Source organism: Galeopterus variegatus, unplaced genomic scaffold (genome assembly GCF_000696425.1).
Source record: "Galeopterus variegatus unplaced genomic scaffold, G_variegatus-3.0.2 Scaffold2204, whole genome shotgun sequence".
In the NCBI taxonomy this organism is placed as follows: domain Eukaryota; kingdom Metazoa; phylum Chordata; class Mammalia; order Dermoptera; family Cynocephalidae; genus Galeopterus; species Galeopterus variegatus.
The window spans coordinates 58,892-74,986 of NW_007728315.1; positions in this window are offsets into that span (position 1 = coordinate 58,892).

The window sequence follows — 16,095 nt, forward strand, 5'->3', positions numbered from 1 at the left end:
AATGAGAGAACAGTGATAGTTCAGTGTCTGTGTCTGGAAAGAAAAAAAAAGTAGTCAGAAGGGTTGTAATTATAATAGCATGTAAACTGCTGCCATGGGAACATACAGTCCTGGGGCCAGGAAGATTCCCAGGAAGACATGACTCCTTTTATTTATCTAGGTGACCACACACACATACACATTCACATCATATAGATCTGGTTAAACTCGGCTGTCAATTATTCAAAGTGTGAGAGTGCAGAACACCCCAAGTGATGTGCAAGCTTCTCATCCTTTTGTCTGACCATATACTCTCCCATCCATGTGCTCCCATAATTCCACGCTAAGCCTTTTTGTTGGTTTCCACCAAAATCCACTCATGCTCAAGCATTTCCTGAATTTGTTACCCGATTACAGATTTAGAGAGACTGCATTCTAGAGCGCATGATTTTTATCATCCGCGTGGGTCTACCAGTACCAGTCTCTCCTTTCCTTCCTTCCAAGAAGTGAGCAAGTTCATTGCTTGTCTAGCTGAAAAGAGTTCCATCCACATCCTTATAATCTTATTCTATACCCCACGAACTTTCCCAAACAGGACATTTGCTCAACTAAGTGATTCTGATGAATGCAATTTTCTCCATCTTGTTACAAGAGTAGAATAGTGGGTGTAAGAGGCTGCTGGGAGGGAAAAATGGGAAGGTCATAGTTAAGGGATATGAAATTTTAGTTGTATAAAATAGGTAAGATCTGGAGATCTACTATACAGCATAATGCCTGTGGCTAACAATACTCTATTATATACTTAAAATTTGCTAATAGGATAGATCTTACATTAAGAACACTTACCACACAAAAAATTTAATAATAAAGGGAGCAGGGGGAAACTGGGAGATGATGAGTATGTTTACAGCCTTTATGGTGGTGATGGTTTCACAAGTGTATACTTATCCCCAAACTCATCAATGTGTGTACATTAAATTAAATATGTACAACTTTTCACATGGCAATCATACCTCAATAAAGTGTTGTGTTTTTTTTGTTTGTTTGTTTGTTTTTTTAAATAACCTTCCATAAGTGAGTGTGAGAAGGGGAATATTAGCAGTCTTTCACAGCTTTTTTTTATTTTTTATTTATTTATTTATTTTTTTGTCCTTTTTGAGACCGGCCGCACCGCGCTCAACCAGTGAGCACTGTGAGCGCACCGGTCATCCCTATATAAGATCCAAACCCGCGGCAGGAGCGCTGCTGGGCTCCCAGCGCTGCACTCTCCTGAGTGCGCCACAGGCTCGGCCCAGTCTTTCACAGCTTTTACCAAGTTCTCCCTCCAAGGGAAAGATCAGGAGAAGACAAAACACATGGCTGACTTGACACTCAGGCCCCTCCACACTGTGGTGCTTCTTCACTCCACAGCCCTCCTTCCCCATTCTTCTCCAAAGGCCTAGGAAAGCCAGTCTCTAAAGATCCTATCAGAATCTTCTTCTGGCTTTGCCTCCTCGTTTATGGAAGGGGTTGCTCCCTCAGCCCAGCTTTACAAGGCCCTCCTTGGCAGTCGCAGTCTCCAAAGAATCTAGAGGGAAGGGGTTCTCTGAAGGCAGCACTATTGTTACTACGGTCGCAGGAAGTTAGTGGAACTCCCAGCCTGAACCTTGTGCCACATTTTCTTCACCCTCAGAGTGACAGCCCTCCCTGGATCTCTGAGCCCCACTCAGGGTAGAGATATTGGGAAGTGAGCATGCTGCTGTCTGCAGCTCCTGCCTCTAGGGCCTCATCCACATCCAAGAAAGGGTTAGGTGTTCCTATGGGCACCTTTGCTCACAGTACTTGAGTCATTTACCTCTCTTGCTCCTTTCTCAATTCCTGGCATTCATATTTGGAAAAGTGAAGGTTTTTCCTGCTAGTAGGAGTTTGCCACAAAATGTCTTTTCTCTTCATTAACAAAACCACATTGTATACCAGGAAGCCCTGTGTATGTTCTTATGTCTCTTATATTGACAAAAGTTACCACCTGTCTTGTTTGTGATTCAGCATATTCCTTGCTTCTTTTTGAAGTAGCCAATCTTAAACAGTACATTTTCCTCAAAGGTTATATTGTTATCTCAGAGTGGTTTCCACAACTTCACTCTAAACATAAATGGAATTTCCAAAGTTATCCACATTTTTGGCAGATCCAATAAGCCCCTAGTCTCCCTGCACAATGTATCTTACAGTTTAGAAGTCATGGTAAGGCTGTATTCCTGGTTCGGTACTGTCACTTAACTCAAATGAAAACTGGACAGAACCCCAAAATGAAACATAGATATCAAACAGGAACTTGGAGATCTATTTAAACTTAGACAAGCCAAATTCTATAGGACTGTGAAAAGCAGAGTTTTCCCATGATGCCTGCCAGTGCTCAGGACAGGCTTCCTTGGGCTTCTGCCTCTGTGCCTGGATCCATCAATCCAGGCAGGAAGCCAAGTCTGGTTACTGGTTTCTGCAAAAATCTACTGACACCTAAACATGTTTAGAAACTTTAGAAGGACTTAGGAACAGTTTCATAGGGAAAGATCACATCCCACTGTTCTCCATCTTTCTCTATTCTTCTCTCTTTCCTCTTTCTTTCTCTCTCTCAACAATCTTCCCCTTGTCCTACACAGAATAATTCTGTCTGCAGTCAAAACCTCTGGCTGGAGAAAAAATCGAGTTCAGTATTAAACCTGTGATATTAGAGATGACTATGGGACTACAAGTTGGGGATGTCTAGCTACCAACCGAATGTCAGCTGAAAGTCACTTTCATCGTCAGCCGAGATCAGTTGTATTTCGCTGATTAAAGCAGATAACTTCTTGCTCCCCTAATTCTTATGTTCCAGGTTGCCCTGTGCATTTTAAATGCTGTCTCAATTTTCCTCAATCAATTTCATAAGTGTAGTTTTGATTTCACCAACTAAATTATAAACTCTTTAAAATTAACAATGGGACTTTTTCTTTTTTATTCTCCTTATGATTTCTACTACCATAGTGTGCTACATTCAGTCGATAAATGTTGTTAACTGAGTAACCAACTAACTAGGGAGGAGTCCTGTTGAATTTGATTTGCTTCAAGAATTCTGGGGTTCTGGATTGCAGGAACACTTAGAAGGGGGAGAGTGGTATACTGAGCAGGCTTGGGTTCAGAGAAGGAAGACAAAAGAGAAAATACCAAGGAAGGAAATAAAAGAGAGCAAAAGGACACGGAGGCAGAGAAAAGGGGCCCTTTTAAGAGGAAACAAGGGCATATGTAAGATTAGTAGAAGAAAGCCAAGTCCCTCTGATGGAAGTACATGGGGGAAAGATTCCTGATCCACATATTTTCAGCTGGATCCAGCAAAGGAAAGCACATAGTTGGTGCTTCAGCTTGAATTTATTAGACTGAGCCATTTGACAGTGCCAATATTCAACTCTTTTTTCACCTATGGAGTAACAATGCCATATGATTCAACCACATCTAAATAACCGGGAAATTAAGTAGATGGTTACTCAACTTAAAATGGGTGATGGGAAATAATTGTTGAATACATGATTCATTTATTTATTTTTTTGCTTAGTAGTTTCAAGTTAATGAAAATACAAGCAGATACTGAAGTTATCACTACGACATGACAAAATCAACTGTTTGTACTTATTTCTTATATTTAGTGTTGTTATGTGTATATTCAAATATATATTTTATATTAATTGTGTATGCATATTTTAATTATGAAGTTAAATGTACTATATGACAGCCCCATTAATTATTAAGCAAGTGGCTACTAGAAGGGCCGGGTAACTTTTTATTTTTAATTTGTGTTTATGTATCCCACAGCATATCCAAGGTCTATGGAGAGTAAAATGGAAAAGATATCACAGTTGTCATTCAGCCAAGGCCAAGGAATAAAACGACCAGTGTCAGATCTTTTTCCTTGCCCTAAAATGAAAATAAGGTGGGGGGAGCGAGTAGTTGCCAGAATTAGGTGTTGGGAGACTAATAGATGGAATCTGTGATAAAATGGAAACACAATTCTTATCAGGGGAAAATATTGCCCATGGAAGCATAGATGTTATTCTTCAACACAGCTCACTAATGGAATGGAATTCTGTGCCAGCAAGTATAAAGAATAATAATACCATAACTATATATATGGCTGGCTTGAGAATTTATGTTTTGCAACTTTACTTGCTCCAAGAAATGACAAAATGAAGTTTAACAAATACAATAATTTCTGGTCTTTGTTTATTTCTTTTTAAAAGAAAAAGAAAGAACAGAAACTTCACAGTTGGGAATAGAAAATACCTCGTGGATATGGGTTTTATTGCAAGCTATGCATCTGAGTTAAAGATGTTAATGCTGAATTCGCCCACCAAGATCAAAACTCCTACAAAACTCTTCCAGCTGCAGCATTTATGGCTCCAGCTTTTGTTTCAGAAAATGAGGAATATGTTCCAGGATTATGATCTTATTTCTCTTTCTTGCCTGTTGTAAGCATAACCATAGTCTGCTCTTTTAATGCTATGAAAATGTTCAGTTGGCATTGTTTTTCCCACAACCATGGAAACACCTGCTTCCAAATTAATTTATAATCTATTTTACACCTATGGCTGTAAGCCACATTCCAGTTTATTTTTTTAGGAATTTTGGTAAAGCATATAAGAAAGTGTATAATGTCTGCTTCTTCTCTTTTTTGTTCCTCGTGACATAATGTTGGCTTTTACACATTTCATTTTATGTCCAGCTTTTTAAGATGTTAATAATATGTAAAGATATGTGATATGTCGGAATATATGTAAATTTTTTTCTGAGTCTTTCAAAGCATATCCCAACACAGATATTGTACACTACACATACTTTTCTTGAATCTTGTTCCCCATTTCTCCTTTCATTTGGCCCGACTAAGCCATGCAGTAAAGTATCTTTCGAGTTACTTTAACAAAGAAAGAAACCTGAGTGTGCCTACAACTTTACTAACTCCAAATATGAATGATTTACTTCTGCAAAAATATTTATTTCCCTTTTAGATTTTATGGTAAGGTAAAGAGAAGAAGTGTTTAATAAATCCCAGATGATCCTATGAAAGAAGGATTATGAAAATCAATTTTACTACTGTTTCCTTGACTTTGCTTTGTTCTGCTTATCAATTACAGGGGCACAGAACTTCAGAACTAAAACAATATTTGAGCTACTTTAAATATTTTACTAAGATTGGTATTGAGTTGATACTTGCATATGTTAATTTTTTAATATATTTTTAAAAAATTTAAAGTAGTCATTCCTTTCTCACAACAAAGAAAACAACAAGGAAACACAAAACTGAATCAAATTTAGTAGAAGAAATATCTCATCTGACAAAAACCAGGCAACTAAAATTAATGTCATCATATGGTCTTCAAGCACCTCTCATGATTAGTTCAAGAATGGTGATATTATGTTACCAAATGTAGAAAAAAGCAAAAATCAAAAATGTTCAAATTGAAATTTTTTTAGTCCTGAGCTTTAGAGAAAAAAGGGGCAGAGGGGAGGGTGGGAATGGAAGCATTTGCTTCCAATGGCAAAACCTGAGCTTGTGTGTCAGGGTTAATGCTATTGAACCATCCCAGGTTCCCAAACTTGGGGTCAGTCATAATTCATGAGCACCAAGACCAAAGAGGATCGCTTGCTTCTTTCCATCAATGGAAAGATGGTCTGTGTAATATAAGGATGGAAACAAATATTTACAGCCTCTATGAGTTTCATGTGGTGTTGTTATAAGATAAGGAACTTTGGTTGCAATCACTGTCATCATTTGTGATTATTTTAATTCCCCTATGAGTTAATGAATAGGACAAGGAGATAGTAAACTAATTTTCCAAATTACTCTCATAAGAGCTTTTGATCAATATTAAATGTTATTCATTTTTTTCTTGTTAAATTTTCATGCAATAGAATACACATTGATTTTATAAGAGATCATTAATATTTAAGTTTTTTTATAATGTGAGATTTGGTCACAATCATTTAAAGTTTCATGAGATTATGTTGCTGTTGTTGCATCACTGTTTATTCTACCAGCCTGCAAGTTCACACAGGAGTGTCAGCAGAGAGTGCCTTTACGATTCACAGACTAAGACTCATAATTCAATCCCTCTAAGTCCTAAAGCATTCTTGCTTCATTTGTCTGTCTTAGTAATCTTTCAAATTAAAAAGAAAAAGATTATCATGCAAAGAAAACATAACAGGCGCATGAGCAGCCTTGACTTTAAAGGAAGGGATTAGTAACATTACTGTGTAAAAAGAGGTAATGAGAAGTCATGGCCTAATTAGTAAGCTATGCCCTTCAAACAACAATATTAGTCACCTATTTATTTACCTTTCGTTTCACGTATTGTGTTTGCTTACTGGTTTCTTTCCTGTCTGAGAGCTTTCATGATATGCCATATTGATGTTATTCAAAACTTCAAGATCGAGGCTATGGCATAGAGAGACATATCACGACTACTTCACAGAGGGTGGATGGATGGGTTACCTGTGGAACAAACATTTCTACATAGCCTTTAATGTTCATTAGCTACTTACTATTTAGGGTACTATCGTTTTAATGGTTTATTATAGTGTTAGAGAAAAATAAATTTTGTTTTGGTTACCCACTTCTGGGCAACAAAGTGATTCACTGTCCTTTCAGTCAACAATTTCCAGATATTTGCAGAAACTGTCTTAAGACATTACTGGAAGATTAAGACTGGATACAGGAAGACACTATTGAGTACATACCTTTCGGTTATCACCTACATAGGAACCGTGAAAGTATCTGTAAGGACAAGTTCTCTTCCTTTCCTGACTGTCTTTCTAACCCTGTTTGCATCACAAATACTGGGCCTTCTTGTCCTTCTAAGGAATTCTGAAAATGTGCAGACCTCAGGGTTGAGTCCTCAGGCTTGCATCAATTCCTGCCTCTTTAAGGGATCTCCCAAGATAAAAGCCTCGATTATCACAGCTGAGCATTTCCAGTTCTAACATCCCATAAGAATTTTGGCTTACATTTCCTAGAAAATAATGCCACTGATTTCTCCAAACCCCATCTTTCTCTGACAATCAGCTCGTTTTCCAGCTCACCCACTTTAATTATTTATCATTTAACACCTTCAGCTACTCATTATTCCAACTCATTATTCCCCTTTCCCCTTTTCTCCTTTATTTTTTTCAAAGAACTTATCACCAGCTAACATGCTGTATATTTTATTATAAACCTTGGTGGGTCTCTGAAAAGGACATACTTCTTGTTCCCTCACGGGCATTTACCATTGGATTGCAAACCTCTCTAACCTTTCTCCTTCTCCAGTGGGGTTGGAAGATTTACTTGTTTGCAGTTTTATTATCTGTTTCTCCCTCACTTGAATATAAGCTCCATGAGATCAGGGAGTTTTCAATTTTTTTGTTCACTGTATCCCAATACCAAGAACATAGTAGGTACTCAATAAATACTTCTCGAATAGATGAAAGTATCGGTGGATAAATTGAAGAAGAGCCATAATGTTCCAAAACCTTGAGACCAAAAAAATTAGAATTATATTTGAATCTGGTCTCATATCTGTCCTGCACATCTAATCAGTTACAAAGTCCTAATCTGTCCTTTCAACATTTCCTCTCCACCTGCCAAACATTAAATGCCTCTTATGTGAATTTAAAATAAAATTCTCCAGGCTCCCTCCATTTCAATCACTTCTTCCAGACAAAGTTTTATAAAATTCTAGTTTTCATCACCCTACAGAATCAAATCGAAAACCCACCGTACAGGAGAAGAAGTATGGTCAAGATGGCAGAATAGATGGTCCCCAGCGTCACTCTCTCCCACAAAGCAACCAATTTACAACTATTAAAAAACAACAACAGCCAAGTTGGGGCCACTAGAGCTCAGGGGAAGAGGAGGAGAGACCTACAGAGTTCATGAAGGCGGGAAAAGCCATGATGAGAGAAAGAAAAGATTGCTCCTATCATTTCCAATCGTGGCCACTTCAAGGCTGGAGCTGGTGAGTGCAAAGAGCAAGAGCTGGCAAAAGCCACAGCTGTGACCCTCCTATGAAGTTGCTTGGATGCTGCAGGGGAGAAGAGTGCCTTGCTGGCCCTCAGGCCAGCAGGACCACTAACAGGGTTCCTATGGACCCACATAGGAGCACAGGGCCACAGACAACAGAAAAAAGGAGCCACTCAGAGGCCAGTGAGTCATCCAAAGGGACCAGCACACAGCCCAACCCATGGGTAGTGTTTGGAGTGTGAGTGGTCGGTGAGAGGGACCCACTGGGGGAACATTGGGGGACAGCATAGACAGCTGATCTGCCCCCCAGTCAGCGCAGGACCTCTCAGTGGAGACTGGTCAGGAATACAGATCTGCAGGGGGTGCAGTTTGCTGAAAAGTCTCAGGCCCAGACCAAAGTTTCCATACAACCCAGGTGCACCAGAGCTTACAAGACCTGGAAGTACATACATGGCCAACAATTAAAACCTGAACTGCACAAAAAGCCTTCCCCAGGGAATCAGCAGCAAAGCACCAATTTAGCTCAACCACAGAGCTCAAGTGCTGGTTGCTACAGGAAGTTCCCCCACTTTAGAAGAAAGCAAAGGACAACAAATTAATTCCAGTGTGGAGTTTAAGTGGTGGGAACAGCAAATAATCCAACACCGAACTGAAAGAAAAAACAAAACACCCACAGGCCAGAGATAAAGTTTGATATTAACTAGTAAAGGTCTCACATCACCAACAAACACCTATAACACCTAGAAGGACTGAAAGCTCCCTGGGCTCCCAAGCCAGGGAAGAGGGAGAGCTGGGGGCTTCAACCATGACCCCCAACATCTGCAACCAGTGACAACCGAGCCACTGGAAGCCTCCTGGTCTCCCCTGCAGGAATGAAGGGGGTGCCATCGGCCTCAACCACACCCCTCCTCCTTCCTCCTTCTCCCACCCTATTTGCCCCCACTTTTCTCACTTCCCCTCCCCCACAACTGCTCCACAACAACATCTTAGAATGTAAAAAAGTAATAATATTAATAAATAAATAAACATAAAAAAATAAAACCCTCCATGCAGCTTTCAACATAACCTGAAGCTTGATACATTGTGACTTTACTGACACATTCCAATTCCCAATGACTACTCATCATTCTTTCTCTTCTGCTCAGGCTAAACTCCTGACCAGCACCCTTGCTCACTTTACCTCAATGCCTTTACTCAGATAGTTCTCCCAGATAAATGTCCTTCCTTCTCCCCACCTATTCAAATCCTACATATTTTTTGAAATTTAATTCCCAGCTGTGTTCCACCAAGCTCTTTGTAACCAGAACCAGAACCAGCCCATATTGGTTCCTGCTTTGTCCGGTCTCTGGAAGCACATATTGATGGCACCTCGCAGTCCATCACTGGCTTGGTCAACAGTTTCATGGCTTCACCTGGGCTCTCCAAAATGGAGACAGTTACACAAATAAAACTGAACTGTTCCCGTGTCCAGTCTTAGACCAGTGCTGTATCCAACAGAAACAGAAGTCCAAAACCCAGACATATACTTCAGAATATCTTAAATTTTTACCAAGATTTTCAAAGAAACACAGCAAATATCTTTAAGCTCCCCCTTTTCCATCATCTGAAGTTTTCATAATAGCTGCTCAATAATCATTCTTCTCTTTCCTGCTCACTTATACTCTATACCCTTAAAACATGATTGTGGGGTGGACAGAGCCAGACAGTGGCCTCTCTAGCTTGAAGCTACATGCCCTCTATGTGCAGTATAGTCGCAATTCCCATGCCTCTGACTTCCACACCATTGGAGGAATGCATCAGACTAGTGCCCTGCCCATACCAGTCCTTTCCTCCAGGTGCTTTGTCCTCTGGCAGAGAAAGATAATCTGGTCGTCAAGTTGTTTTTCTCACAGTTCCATGACACTGTTGCACCTATAAGCAAAATAGGCCATGACGTGACAGTGGAACAGACTCAGTGCCATAGAGTATTGCATCGTCCAACCCCTGGAGGAATCCACAGGTGGAACACCCATGGCAGCACATTGGGAGCAAGAAAATGGTAGACAGTGCAAATGAAGGGCAGCAATACATGCATAGGCTATTTTCATGAATACACGGGGGACGCCCCCAGACATTTTCCATAATAACTGAGAGGGAATTTGGAAGAGCTAAAGTCTGTCAATAAAGACAGTGTAAATACAGAACTAGGAATGCGACTATACTGTTTGTTTGATTCCTGTCTCATTCCTGGGCTTTGCAACTGGGAAAACAAGGGTTTCATGGAAAATAATCTATCTCAAAGTGCTCTTGTAAAACATACCATAATATGTGGAAAATGTGAACATAGGGCCTGGCACATAGTAGAAGCGTACCTGGTAGTTCTCTCCCAACTCTTCTTCCCAACCACCCCCTTCCCCACCCACTAAGAACAGGCTCCATATCTCCCAAGAATTTATTCATTCAAAAATATTCATTAGGAATTTATTGGAAATACAGTGGTTAATACAACAGAAATAATTATACCTTACTGGAGAACTGGGCACAGAGCAGGTGCTTAATAAATGTTCCAGCATTGACAAGGCCAGTCCCTAGAAGTCCCATCTCAGGCAATCCTCCACAGGAATCCTCATACTCCAGAGAGCTTTAACCAAGATTTGCTGTCACCAGAAGTAGTTAGTATTGTCTTTACGTTTAAGGATAACCAAGAGATCGAAATAAAAATAGGTGCCCTGGAGAAAAAGAGACAGCTGAGAGACCTCGTTTGAAAATGAATTGCTAAAATGTCTATTTCTATCAATAGAAAGAAAGCCTACTAAATTCCAGGAAGGATAATATCAACATTTACCATACCGAATTATGCCAAAGTCCATCGTAAATCAAAGTAGGAAAGGGTCAAATAAAAAATTTCATTGCGAGATTTATCATAGTTGTATGTACATCATTCAAGTTACACATGTTAAATTTCCATGGTAATTGAGAAGAAGCTTTCAAAGGGCAGAGATTACAATTGGATGCCATTTAAACAAGGGATATGGAATAAAATGGAATCCTACATTTTAAAATATATTAAATTTTTAAATATATCAATGAACTGCTATAATAAAGTATGATTTCTTAAGATCTTAAAATCTGTTTGACACAAAAGGTCTCATAATAAAAGCCATACATTCTTGGGTCTTACATTCCAAGAAAACATTTTCTCAGTCAACAAACATTTATTGAGGGTTGCTCATCACTTAACAGGTACCCTTCTATTCTCTGGAGAGACGATAATGACTAAAATGATGATGACTAAGACAAAATATCTCATCATATGGATCCTATAGATTAGTGTGGAGAAAAATAAGGACATGTAAAGCGTGACCAGGAGTGGAGAATGAAAGGACAGTAAAACCTTCCTGGGGGAGGGGAGGTGATCAGACAAAGCATCCCAAGAAAAATAGTTCTTAAAGTAAATCCTGAAAAATAAACTGTTTGTCAGGCAGATATGGGTAGAGGTGAGCAATAGAAGGGGCACCCCAGTCATGGCAAAGAAATTTGAGGGGTGGCAGATTCTGGGAACCACACATAGTAGCTGTGTTTGTTTGTCCCAAGGGGCGAATTACCATTAGATAATATTTTCAATAAAGGACAAGAAAGTACTACCTTATCTACCATCATATTTCCAGCAGATCCCCTGGCACATAAGTAGTAGGTGTTCGATAAGTGTTTATTAAATGGATAAGAGCAGACATCAAAGAGTAGATAAGTCCCAAATTATAAAATGTTTTACATGTTGTGCTAGGACATGATCCTCTGTGGGGCACCCTGAAGAATTTTAAGGCAAGAATGACATGACTAGGTTTGAGTTTCAGGATGTTTTCCCTGAACATCTCTGCAGAAGATGGACTGGAGAAGAGTAAAGGAAACAAACAGACCAGGTTGGAAATAACTGTGAGAAATGATGAGACCCGGGCCAAGGCTTAGCCAGGGGTTGGAGAGAAGGGAAAAGTGGGAGAATCATTTGGGATTAGAACTAATAGTACCTCATGACTGTTTAGATACGGGGCTGAAACAAAGAGGGCAGCCTAGAATAGCTACCAAATGTCTGACACCCACACTAGGAGGATACTGTTGCTGTTCAGCAATCTGAGAAATATGAATAAGTACCTTCTATGCAACCGTTCATTAAAAACACATTCGCATGTATATACAGGAAAAATCCTGGACCAAATATGAAGATACATGTTGGAAAAGTTGGGATTGTTTCATGATTTATTCATTCATTCAAAGACTATTTAATAAGTGCCTTCTCTGTGTCATGCACTGTACAAAGTGGTCATTAGGGAAATAATCATGTGGAAAACAAATAGAGCCCCTCCCCTCATGGAGCTTATAGTTTTGTGTAAGAGATAGGCTATCAATTATATCACAGGCAGGGGTCGGCCCGTGGCTCACTCAGGAGAGCGTGGTGCTGACAACACCAAACCAAGGGTTGAGACCCCCTTACTGGTCATCCTTAAAAAAAAAAATTATATCACAGGCAGATAGGGGATAAATTATATGAGGCTTTAAAGGCCATGGTAAGGAGGTTCTCTTTATCTTAAGAGCTGTGGAGGACCATGGAAGGGTTTTAAGAAGTCTTTGCATTTGAAAAAGTTCACTCTGGCTATTGTGCAGTGGATTAGAGCCCTGGAGGATCCACTTAGGAGGCCCTTACAGGGTCCAGGCCAGAGGCAATTGAACCTTAGGCTACAAAAAGCAGGCTGACCAATATGGCCACCTTGGTTGTTTATAACCAGCTTCCCTCCTTATTGGCCAGTGTCGTGAGCCATATCAGTTATTAAATATTTTCACTACAGATCCCAGCTAGGGAAGTGGTGGTGGAGATAGAGAGAGGCAGGTTAAAGAAGTTTCTAGAAGGTAGAATTGATACCCTTTTAGGATGCCAACAGACTTTTTTGTAGGCCACCTGCTTCCTCTGGCTGTTGAGCAGTGGGGGATAGGAGAAGTGAGGGCCCAGGAGGGAGGAGAAAGAGCCCATTCATTTGGCAGCAGTAAAAGGCCATGCTGGGAAGACTGTACCTTCTTTCTCCGTCTTGTCCACCTCCATCTCCAGGAACAGCACCGCTTAGCCTTTTGATTTACAAATGAGGAAAATCAGGCATAAGAAAGTACATAACATTCCCAGACTAGTTCCAGTCTATCATGAAACAAATTGTGAAATGCTTGTTTCCCCACATAGAAAGGCCAAAGATTTGTTCAATGATGTCCATAACACACTCTGCTCTTTGGCCAACATGACCAGACACAAGCTGATTGTCCTGTGCAGATCCGCTGTTTCTCCTTCACTCTGACCTGTGTTCCTTATGCTATTCACAGTGGCCAAAGTAAGCAGAGCAAATGAAACTCACCAATTTGTTGCTTATTGCAACTCAGCTCAGATAAACAACTTAGTTGATAAGGGGATAATTAAACCTTTGTTCTAAATGAGCTTATAGGATTATCTCTAGGTTTTAGTTCTTCATGCCATCTTTGGACCCAGGCGCCACACATAATCCTGCATTGGCTAGAAGCAGGACTTGGCAAGCAGAAAAATCATGAAGTATAACTAAGGTAAAAATCAATACACAGTCAATATGTTTAATTGAGCAGCTGCTTTTTGGAAATCATTGTGCTATCTTCTAAGGAGGGTAAAAGATGTTGTACCCTCAAGAAGCGTACCATCTTGATAATAAAAAGACGCAGCTATTAAGCAGTATGTGATCCTCAGCAAATGAAGTACAAGCAATAAGTCCTTTGGGGTCCCGAGAAGAGTGGGAGTTTGAGGCATGGCCAGAAACACAGGGATAGAGCTGCCAGCAATGGGTAAGACATAGGAGGGAAGCTCAAAGCAAACATAGTCTAAGAACTAACAAATAGAGTCTGGGAGAGCAGGAAAGAAAGGAGGGGGGCTTTTAGGCTTTTGGGAGGTTTTAGGAATTGGGGGGAAGGTTGAGAGTTTTTGTGTTTGGCTGGTTGTTTGGTTGGCTTTCAGGTGTATTTTTATCTACTTAACTGGAATGTTTGAGGTAGGAGTAAGAAGTAGAAAGGAAGAGCCTATATTTTCTACTCTGGCAGATATTTTAGAGTTGCAAGAAATATTTTTCTGATTCTGTCAAAGAGTTCTAATCAATCTTCACTCCTTACCAACATTCCTAAAGGCTATTAGAGGTTCTCAACAGCAACTTTTAATGGAGAGAATGGAGACAAAATTTCATGGAAAAAGCTCTCCTGTGTGGCACAGCTTTGAGAATCCCTGGATCGGAACATATGTTAGAGACTATGGCTTGTAGGGTGAAATCAATCAGAGATTCCTAGGTATAGGATGTTCATGTTCATATTATAGTTCAGAGGTTCAAAGGGGAAGGAAGAGTAGACTGTACTAGAAGCTCATTCCTGGAGGTCTCAGAGATTAATGAGCCAGGGGCATTATTGTCTCCACGCTTCTTAATCTAGAGAATTCTCATGTAGCACCAAATAGCAGAAGTTGCTGGCAATGGGAAACATGCAATGGGTCCTCAAAAAGTACATGGAAATATTCATATTATCTTTTAATTCCATTTTTCCATGAACTTTTGTGAATACCCTCTTATCAGGAGGCTAGAGAATTGTGTTGGCACCAAAGCCAGGACATAGTAAAAACCCATCACATAGTAGAGGCTCCATGACCCCACTGGGTAGGACCTACCTAGGACATTCTGAGCTGGTCCAGTTGGAACTCCAAGGATTTAACTCATCAAAATGGGACTGAGGGAACTGTGTGCTCATGAGTCCCCTTACTCCTGGGTTACATGGTTAGGAGTGGTATAAACTCCACTTCTCTTAGAATCACAAACCCAAGAAAATCTACACAAATACTAAGGATGGGGTAAAAAGCATTGTGAGCTACAGTTGTATGGAAAGTTTTCATACAAAAATAACATGAATAATAGCTACCATGTACTGAACACTTATTGTTATGGGTGCCATGCATGGCATATTTCTATATTACCTAATTAAATTTTCACAACTCTATGAGAGAATTATTGTTTTCAGAGCTACCAGTAAGAATCAAAGAGAGGATTTCAATCCTAGCCTGAGTTTGCAACCCACTCTCTTTCCACTGAACTCTAATGTTTCAGTTCAGGGAAGCAACTGAAGCACTTCATATGACTTGATATAGAAAATAATGGGAAGAGAGAAGGAAATGGCCAAGGTGACCCAGTGGAAAAGCATCAGGCAAGGCTAGATGAAGAGAAAACACAGAAGAGGTGAGGCTACGAGGTTAACTGGCAGTTTTTGAGCCTCCCCAATAAAGAGAATAGGACATGGAGGTGACCATGTGAAGGGACTGGTAGGCTTTGGAAGATAAGGAGGAGTGGGAACACACTCACACAAACAGAAGTTGGTGAGTGTCCCGGGGCTGGGTTCCAACATGACAGGCATACTTGGCTTGACAAACCGGAAAGTGCCTGAAAGAAGAAAGGCTGGATGGAGATGAAAGGAAAGAAACAGACACACCCACCTGCTGGAAAACAGAAATGGACCTACAGCAACAGCAGCTGATACCCGCATTTTCAAACGGGCTGAGCTCTAATACAAAGGAGTGACAGATTGTCAGCAACTGTTTTCAGAAGAAAGACTATGATCACAAGACCCAGGACATATCTGGATCTACACCACATGTCACCAGGGCCAGCACAAATGAAAAGCCTTACCCCTGGGGGCTCAGTTAAGTTAAGGGAGTTTATTTCCAAGAATTCTTTGTTGTTCAGGCATTCTTGTGGTCTAGCACTACCATTTACAAAAGAAGGTTTTTGTGTCTCCCATTTTCCTAATGAGGAAGATTTGTCATAGAGCCATTGACCAGAGCAACACAAACTCCTCTAGGGACTAGCCCTGCACAGAACCATGAAGGAGCCAAAGCTCAGCTTTGGTATCTCCAGCTCACTTCATCTCTGCCTCTCTCCTTCACCTTGGAGACTCTTCTCTTCCCTCCCTCTTTCAGTGTCTACGTTGAATTCTAAAGAATTCTGTCCTCAGCTCTCAATTTATAATTTCAGTGATACTAGAACATTACTGGGTGTAAGAATAACCCTGGCTTACTTATCTCCTCACCTGGAGATTCTGTCCCG